Source organism: Schistocerca nitens, chromosome 3 (genome assembly GCF_023898315.1).
Source record: "Schistocerca nitens isolate TAMUIC-IGC-003100 chromosome 3, iqSchNite1.1, whole genome shotgun sequence".
In the NCBI taxonomy this organism is placed as follows: domain Eukaryota; kingdom Metazoa; phylum Arthropoda; class Insecta; order Orthoptera; family Acrididae; genus Schistocerca; species Schistocerca nitens.
In genome coordinates, this window is record NC_064616.1 from 567,406,201 (window position 1) to 567,415,909 (window position 9,709).

A 9,709-nucleotide genomic window follows, 5' to 3' on the forward strand; every position below is an offset into this window, starting at 1 on the left:
TGCGCGCCAAATATCCAAATCTGTTACAAATAAAACAACTCTTTGGCACCAACTTTGTACATGGTAATCCGTGACCTGACAGGTTACAAAAATTACATCGTTTAGGCGCTATGTCGTCATGTCCCCCATTTCCCCTGAATTCAAATAAAACTACATGCTCTCTGGCCTTACAAATGACACCTTCAAAAAGTCCATCCTAATTGACACTTAACCCCTTAAAACACAAATGAATGACACGTAACACTAAATCGAACGTCACTCACCCATCCCCATTGTGCTCATGTGCAGGTGACAGTCCTGCTTTCCTCCCTTTAGGGTCCTATGGACGAACACTTCCCGAACGACAAGAAATAACAAGAAGTGTATGACCACCAGTCATGAACACAACTGTACACCTCAACTACGCCTCTACACAGGCACACCTCAATGCTACTTGCTCGACATAAGATGTGGGAGTGGAAATCCGGTACCAGCGTTGTAACTGGCACCACTTCTGACACCACCGTTGCGGGGGTGTCGATGGTCGAACCCGGGACTAAAGATGGCTGAGCTGAAGCCGGGACCCACCACACCAGATTTCGTCAGGAGGCCGAGGAAGTTCAATAGCGTCAAGGGGCAGTGCAGAGTGATACAGCGGTATTCGGTTCAAATGGTTCAAATGGCTCTGAGCACTATGGGACTCAACATCTTAGGTCATAAGTCCCCTAGAACTTAGAACTACTTAAACCTAACTAACCTAAGGACATCACACACACCCATGCCCGAGGCAGGATTCGAACCTGCGACCGTAGCAGTCCCGCGGTTCCGGACTGCAGGCGGTATTCGGAAGCATTACTTTATTCACGTAGTTTACACTACTATGATGGGTGCAGTGTAGCGTCAGCGTGCTGCTCGCAGTGCTGTTCCGTGAGTCCAGTCGGCTCAGCAACTCCTGGTATGCCAACACTGCTGCTCTCAACAGGACTGCTCATCTGGAAGGCGGCCGTGCTCTGCCCGGTAGCTGCCTCTCAAGGGGGGGGGGGGGGGGGGGCGACAGGCGCTGCATAGCTGCCCACGATTGGTTCAAATGGTTCAAATGGCTCTGAGCACTAGGGGACTTAACTTCTGAGGTCATCAGTCCTCTAGAACTTAGAACTACTTAAACCGAACTAACCTAAGGACATCACACACACCCATGCCCGAAGCAGGATTCGAACCTGCGACCGTAGCGGTCGCGCGGTTCCAGACTGAAGCGCCTAGAACCGTTCGGCCACACCAGCCGGCTGCCCACGATTCCAGAGACTGCTACAGTCCCTGGTCCTCGCCGTCCCCCCCCCCCCCCCCCCCCACCCTGTTTGGCCTGCTCTGTGCGACCGTGGGATGAAGGTGATTGTACTGGTCACCCTTGGCCCTCGGGCGGCCGCTGCTTCTAGAAGAGGATCGGACTGGAACCCGCACACTCCTGGATGTCGTGCCGCAACTTGCCGCTAGTGGTGCTTGCCAGATGGCGCCTCTGGCGCTGCTCCAGCGCTGCTGCGCCTCCCAGAGCGTATGCCTAGCCTGGACCCGTACACCAGGTGGGAAACGAATGTGGGCCATCCTAGTCCCGTTGCAGACTGCTGTCACTGCCGTCATTCAGGCAGACCGTGCAATCTCCAAGTACCCGGCTGCCGTTCCATCCCTCTCCGGTGTCGTGTCCCCAGAGGCAGAATACAGGGCGAACAAGTACATGGAAATAAAGAACAGTTTACACGGAATATTTACAACATCGCTGCCAGAATGGTCCCCATAAGTGTAGACTACCACAGCTCCGACCCGACTCTCGACTGACCTGGCACACACTTCAAGCTAAAAGTGCCTGACTATTTATAATGGTTTTCCCCTCGCTTCTGACATAGTGTCAGAGAGAGACAGAAACTATGGCAAGGGTAAATTCCCATATGTCAGCCATTTACACATCGCCTCCCTGGCTCTGGCCTACTGCTTTGCCTCACTCATCGCAATAACTTTAAGCAATGCTGCAGTTTCCTGCCTCGCTGTTTCACCATTCCAAACCAGTCGTATGTGCAATACCCCGCTACAGCTCCACACCATGTTTACTCTGTCTGGCCTAATAGCTGCCAATTATTACCACACACTGCCAGCGGCCGCAGACTTCATCGCCAAACCGCACCTTTACTGAATTTTAGCAAAATTCCCCTTTTCTATGACTAAGACTAACACTAGCGCAGTGGTGCGGTTGTGGAGCTCGTGGTCTCCAAATGGCGTAGTGGTCAGAGCATCTACCAAGTAACCAAGAAATCCGCATTCGCATCCTGATCCAGAACAAATTTTCTAGTTGACCCACTGATGTAAATCACTGCCCACTGACAGAAAATGTCTTTAATTCCTCCTTGTTTTGAAGCAGGAACGATTTTGTTTCCAAACGAGACAAACTGTGCATATCGCCGACACTTGCCCTTTTGTGCAGATATTTTCAGTGCAATACAGATACGAAGACAAATTGTGGAAAGAAATTAAAGCAAATACAATTACTCTGTGACAAACCACCAGAGACCATGTGTCTCTTATAACAAAATAATCAGAAAATATGCCTGAGCAACCCCAGGAATTTTAAGTGGTGTTCATGTTCACGTTGTATAATGTCCCTGATAAAATGTTTGGTATCTCCTGGACACTTTCTACGTAGAGTGGATGCCCTGTATTGTATGTTTCGGGAAGGCAAGTGTGCCGCTGTATTATCGCTATGTGTCTAGTAGAAGTAAATTAAGACAAATATCACTAACTGATTTTCGAATCGTCAAAAGTATATACAGGCTGTTTTAAGAGGAATAGTAAATGTTTTAGGTTATGGTAGTGTAGACTAATTCGAATAAAACATTCCCCCTACAAAACGTCCAGTTTTCATTGGCTACAGAAATACAACTATTAGAATGTAACCTAAACAAATACTCTGTCTGAACAGGCCTCGGATGGCCCAACAGTACCTACCAATCACCGTGTCGTCCTAAGCCTATAGGCGTTACCAGACGTGGGTATGAAGGGGGATGTGGTCAGCACACCACTCTCCAGGCCGTTGTCAGCTTTCGTTACCGAGACCATTGTTTTTCAATCAAGTAGCCCCTCAGTTGGCATCACAAGTACTCACTGCAACCCGCTTGCCAACAGCGCTCAACAGACCAGGATGGTCACCCATTCAAGTCCTTCACAAGCCCGACAGTGTTTAACTTCAGTGACCTGACGGGAACCGGTTTTACCACTGTGGTAAGGCTGTTGGCTAAGCAGATACTTACAGAAGGTGTTAAGTAAAGGCAAACGATTAAGTTCAAAGTTGGGTTTCATAAATTACACTTCCGACTTCAGTGCCCTTTCGAATTCTGTTGACAGCACTGCACTACTTCTAGTTCTTCTGAGGTCGCCTTGGCGTTCTTTTAAGAACACTACTCATCATCCGAATGTTCAATTCTTCCTTGTGTTTACTTTTTCTTTATAGACTTCGCCTTTCACCGACCCCCACACACAAAACTGTAAAGGAACAAGTTCTGGGGACCTTGGTGCAAGAACCTCACCACTGAAGCCGCTCCATCTTCCTAGGAATGTTAGGTTTAGATGGTGTGTTACATGATGACTAGAGCTTCCAGAGGCCCCGCCATGATAAAAGAACATATCCATTCTCGTGGCCAGAGGAACGCATTCCAATAACGCTGGAAGCTCATTTTCAAGAAATTCTATATAACGGAGCCCTGTAAGACGATGCAGTAAGACACAACAGGCCCAATAAACTGATTGTCGACCATACACACCATACATTTACAGAGAAATGTACTCGCGGACACAGCAGACGCATTTGAGGAGCGTTTCACCTTAGTGGTCTCCCTAGGAAGTTTCCGTAGATTTTGGCATAATTGTCGCGTTTCGTCATTGTCTTGGAGCAATGTTGTCGTGACTACCCCTGACAGATTCTCATTTTGCGTACATAGCGTTACCGCCTGCCAGTATACTGGTGATTGAGAATTGTGAAGCTGAGGTGGTCAATTATGCCGTACTCCTGACTTTCCTTGTTGCCGCGGGGCATCCACACTGCCTCCCCTCCTCACCCCTCTTCACCCCCCCCCCCCTCCCCGCTCTCCCCAAGGTGTAGGATACACTTCGCTCCGAGATGCAGAAGGGATGTCATTGGCGCGCTAAAACGGTGAAAACACTTCCCACTCGGCTAGTACTCACACCCAGTGTAAACAGTGATAGTTCGTACGAGTATTTGCTATACAATAAGGTGACAAAATCCATGGGACAGCGATATGCACATGTACAGATTGCAGTATTATTGCTGAGCTCATGGGACATTCCATTTCTGAAATCGTTAGGGAATTCATTATTCCGAGATCCCTCATGTCAAGAGTGTGCCGACAATACCAGATTTCAGGCATTACCTCTGACCATGGACAACGCAATGTCTGGCGGCCTTCACTTAACGACCGACAGCACCAGCATTTGTGTAGAGTTGTCAGTGCTAACAGACAAGCAACATGGCGTGAAATAACCGCAGAAATCATTCTGGGGGGGGGGGTACGCTCAATGTATCCGTTAGGACAGTGGGGCGAAATTTGGCGTTAGTTGTCTATGACAGCAGACGACCAACGCTAGTACCTTTTGCTAATAACTCGACATCGCGTGCAGCGCCTCTCTTGGGCTAGTGACCATATCAGTTGGACCCTATGCGACTGGAAAATCGTGGCCTGGCAAGAGCTGCTGGTATGCTTCGAGTGTGGCACAGACTCCACGAAGCCATGGACCTAAGTTGCCAGCAAGGCTCTGTGTAGGATGATGGTAGCTCCATAGTGATGCGGACTGTGTCTACATGGAGTAGACTGGGTCCTCTGGTCCACCTCAACCGAGCATTGACCTGGAATGATTGTGTTTGGCTACTAAGAGACCACCTACAGCCATTCATGGACTTCATGTTCTCAAACAACGATGGAATTGTCATCTCTCCACAGTCGTTTGTGGTTGGTTTGAGGAACATTCTAGACAAGTCGAGAGAATGATTTGTCCATCCAGATCATTCGACATGAATCCCATCGAACATTTGTGAGACATAATCGAGAGGTCAGTTCGTGCACAAGATCCTTCGTAATCATGGACTGACAGAGGCAGAAAGGCTCAATATTTCTGTAGAGGACTCCAACTACTTTTTGAGTCCATGCCACCCTGAGCTGCTCCCCTACACCGGGCAAAAGGACGTCCGATACGATATTAGGAGGTATTCCATGACTTTTGTCACCTCAGTGTACTTCCAAAGGCCGTACCAAATCCTTAAATATTTGGCTACACTGCAATCACACCCATGGACGGTGGCGATTGCAGTTCCCCTGCTCTACAAACTTCGCCAAACCAACCTCACAGTGCCGCAATGGATACTGATGCACTTCATGTACACATCAGTCTATTACTTACCGACGCAGTCATCCCACAACGCGGACGCCCTGCAACATGTTTCACAGCTCTCGCGGAAGCCTCAGCAGGATGCACGGAGGGTGTAGGACATGACGACCAATGAGACAAAGTGGAGAAAGTTTTGCGTGTCGACACCTCCCAAGAAGGAACCATCACCCACCAACAAGTATGTGGCAGTGCTAACTTCTACGCAATTAGCGATTAAGGTGCTTTTACCTTATTTATTGAAAGTGGAGACGGAAACATAGGCAGGCTCCATGCTATGGCTCTAGGCAAATTTATTATACGGGCATGTGAGCCATTATTAATATTATGGCAGCAGAGAAAAACCGTTTGAAAACTGAGACTGTGTCTTTTCATACGCAAAGCAAATTTGAGGGCCTTTATTCCAAAATTCTTCAATAGTATACAAGGCGTCATCAACAACGTTGAAATCTCACTTATGGAGGACGAATTGCTAATGGAAATGACGTGTTCCTGCGAAGTTCTTGCCATCAATCGATTTAGTGAAATTATAAACCTGAATGGGAAAAAAGTAACAAAGCTGTCACTAGTTTGTGTTTTGACACTTAGAATGGTTCAAATGGCTCTGAGCACTATGGGACTTAACTTCTCAGGTCATCAGTCCCCTAGAACTTAGAACTACTTAAACCTAACTAACCTAAGGACATCACACACATCCATGCCCGAGGCAGGATTCGAACCTGCGACCGTAGCGGTCGCGCGGTTCCAGACTGTAGCGCCTAGAACCGCTCGGCCACTTCGGCTGGCTGACACTTAGATTACAGCGGCTCCCACACACCGTTTACACTCATGGAGTTCGCTATCCAGTAGACATGTACATATCTTCCATCTTACAATGCTACAATTGTTTGCTTTTTGGTGATGACAGGAAACAGTGTGGAAGTAACGTAAGATGTGCGTGCTGCGCAGGCCCGCACTGAAATGATGCTTGTGAGATGGCCAATCAACCAACCTGTATTTACTGTGCCGGTTGTCACAGTGTCCTATCTCGAACCTGCCCAATGTATCTCAAACACAAGGAACTTAACAAAATTGTGTCTCTCAATAAAACTGCATTCCGAGAAGCAGCAGCTGTGTTCGAAAACACGCCTTGTGTGAATGCAAGTACTTTTCCCCTAAACATTGCCGGCCGAAGTGGCCGTGCGGTTACAGGCGCTGCAGTCTGGAACCGCAAGACCGCTACGGTCGCAGGTTCGAATCCTGCCTCGGGCATGGGTGTTTGTGATGTCCTTAGGTTAGTTAGGTTTAACTAGTTCTAAGTTCTAGGGGACTAATGACCTCAGCAGTTGAGTCCCATAGTGCTCAGAGCCATTTGAACCATTTGAACCCCTAAACATTCCGAGACGAGGTACAGAATTTACGCCCCTTCCGACTCAAGAGCGGTTCACTGCAAATGTCAGCACCGCCAACTACGATCCGCAACAACCATTCCACATGAAGCCGGACATGGCTGCTTGTCCTGTTCCAGAGGTTGCCCCTCAGCCTGCAAGATCCGAGCGGTCGCAGATTGGTAGTTGGGAGCTCCAAGGTCAAGTGCATAATGGGGCCCCTTAGGGATATGGCAGTAAGAGAGGGGAAGAAAACCAATGTGCACTCCGTTTGCATACCGTGGGGAGTCATTCCAGATGTGGAAAGGGTCCTTCCGGATGCCATGAAGGGTACAGGTTGTACCCATCTGCAGGTGGTCGCTCATGTCGGCACCAATGATGTGTGTCGCTATGGATCGGAGGAAATCCTCTCTGGCTTCCGGCGGCTATCTGATTTGGTGAAGACTGCCAGTCTCGCTAGCGGGATGAAAGCAGAGATCACCATCTGCAGCATCGTCGACAGGACTGACTGCAGACCTTTCGTACAGAGCCGAGTGGAGGGTCTGAATCAGAGGCTGAGACGGTTCTGCGACCGTGTGGGCTGCAGATACCTCGACTTGCGGCGTAGGGTGGTGGGGTTTCGGGTTCCGCTGGATAGGTCAGGAGTCTACTATGCACAGCAGGCAGCTACACGGGTAGCAGGGGTTGTGTGGCGTGGACTGGGTGGTTTTTTAGGTTATATGGCCTCGGACAAGTACAAAAAGGGCAACAGCCTCAAAGGGTGCGGGGCAAAGTCAGGACATGCGGGGACCAAGCAGCAATCGGTATTGTAATTGTAAACTGTCGAAGCTGCGTTGGTAAAGTAGCGGAACATCAAGCGCTGATAGAAAGCACCGAAGCTGAAATCGTTATAGGTACGGAAAGCTGACTGTAGCCAGACATAAATTCTGCCGAAATTTTTACAAAGGCACAGACGGTGTTTAGAAAGGATAGATTGCATGCAACAGGTGGTGGCGTGTTTGTCGCTGTTAGTAGTAGTTTATCGTGTAGTGAAGTAGACGTGGATAGTTCCTGTGGATTATTATGGGTGGAGGTTACACTCAACAGCCGAGCTAGGTTAATAATTGGCTCCTTTTACCGACCTCGCGACTCAGTAGCATTAGTGGCAGAACAACTGAGAGAAAATCTGGAATACATTTCACATAAATTTTCACAGCATGTTATAGTCTTAGTTGGAGATTTCAATTTACCAGTTATAGACTGGGACACTCAGATGTTTAGGACAGGTGGTAGGGACAGAGCATCGAGTGACATTATACTGAGTGCACTATCCGAAAATTACCTCGAGCAATTAAACAGAGAACCGATTCGTGGAGATAACATCTTGGACCTACTGATAACAAACAGACCCGAACTTTTCGACTCTGTAAGCGCAGAACAGCGAATCAGTGATCATAAGGCCGTTGCAGCATCCCTGAATATGGAAATAAATAGGAATATAAAAAAAAAGGAGGAAGGTTTATCTGTTTAGCAAGAGTAATAGGAGGCATATTTCAGACTACCTAACAGATCAAAACGAAAATTTCTGTTCCGACACTGACAATGTTGAGTGTTTATGGAAAAAGTTCAAGGCAATCGTAAAATGCGTTTTAGACAGGTACGTGCCGCATAAAACTGTGAGGAACGGGAAAAACCCACCGTGGTTCAGCAACAAAGTTAGGAAACTACTGCGGAAGCAAAGAGAGCTTCACGGCAAGTTTAAACGCAGCCAAAACCTCTCAGACAAACAGAAGCTAAACGATGTCAAAGTTAGCGTAAGGAGGGCTATGCGTGAAGCGTTCAGTGAATTCGAAAGTAAAATTCTATGTACCGACTTGACAGAAAATCCTAGGAAGTTCTGGTCTTACGTTAAATCAGTAAGTGGCTCGAAACAGCATATCCAGACACTCTGGGATGATGATGGCATTGAAACAGAGGATGACACGCGTAAAGCTGAAATACTAAACACCTTTTTCCAAAGCTGTTTCACAGAGGAAGACCGCAATGCATTTCCTCCTCTAAATCCTCGTACAAACGAAAAAATGGCTGACATCGAAATAAGTGTCCAAGGAATAGAAAAGCAACTGAAATCACTCAACAGAGGAAAGTCCACTGGACCTGACGGCATACCAATTCGATTCTACACAGAGTACGCGAAAGAACTTGCCCCCTTCTAACAGCCGTATACCGCAAGTCTCTAGAGGAACGGAAGGTTCCAAATCATTGGAAAAGAGCACAGGTAGTCCCAGTCTTCAAGAAGGGTCGTCGAGCAGATGCGCAAAACTATAGACCTATATCTCTGACATCGATCTGTTGTAGAATTTTAGAACATGTTTTTTGCTCGTGTATCATGTCATTTCTGGAAACCCAGAATCTACTCTGTAGGAATCAACATGGATTCCGGAAACAGCCATCGTGTGAGACCCAAATCGCTTTATTTGTTCGTGAGACCCAGAAAATATTAGATACAGGATCCCAGGTAGATGCTATTTTCCTTGACTTTCGGAAGGCGTTCAATACAGTTCCGCACTGTCGCCTGATAAACAAAGTAAGAGCCTACGGAATATCAGACCAGCTGTGTGGCTGGATTGAAGAGTTTTTAGCAAACAGAACACAGCATGTTGTTCTCAATGGAGAGACGTCTACAGACGTTAAAGTAACCTCTGGCGTATCACAGGGGAGTGTTATGGGACCATTGCTTTTCACAATATATATAAATGACCTAGTAGATAGTGTCGGAAGTTCCATACGGCTTTTCGCCGATGATGCTGTAGTATACAGAGAAGTTGCAGCATTAGGGGATTGCAGTGAAATGCAGGAAGATCTGCAGAGGATAGGCACTTGTTGCAGGGAGTGGCAACTGACCCTTAACATAGACAAATGTAATGTAATGCGGATACATAGAA

General features: G+C 47.6%; 1 pseudogene; it reads right to left on the bottom strand.

Moving 5' to 3' along the window:
• Positions 1 to 3,138: 3,138 nt before the first annotated feature.
• LOC126250189 (5S ribosomal RNA) lies at positions 3,139 to 3,257 on the bottom strand (annotated as a pseudogene).
• Between the last annotated feature and the right edge of the window lie 6,452 nt (positions 3,258 to 9,709).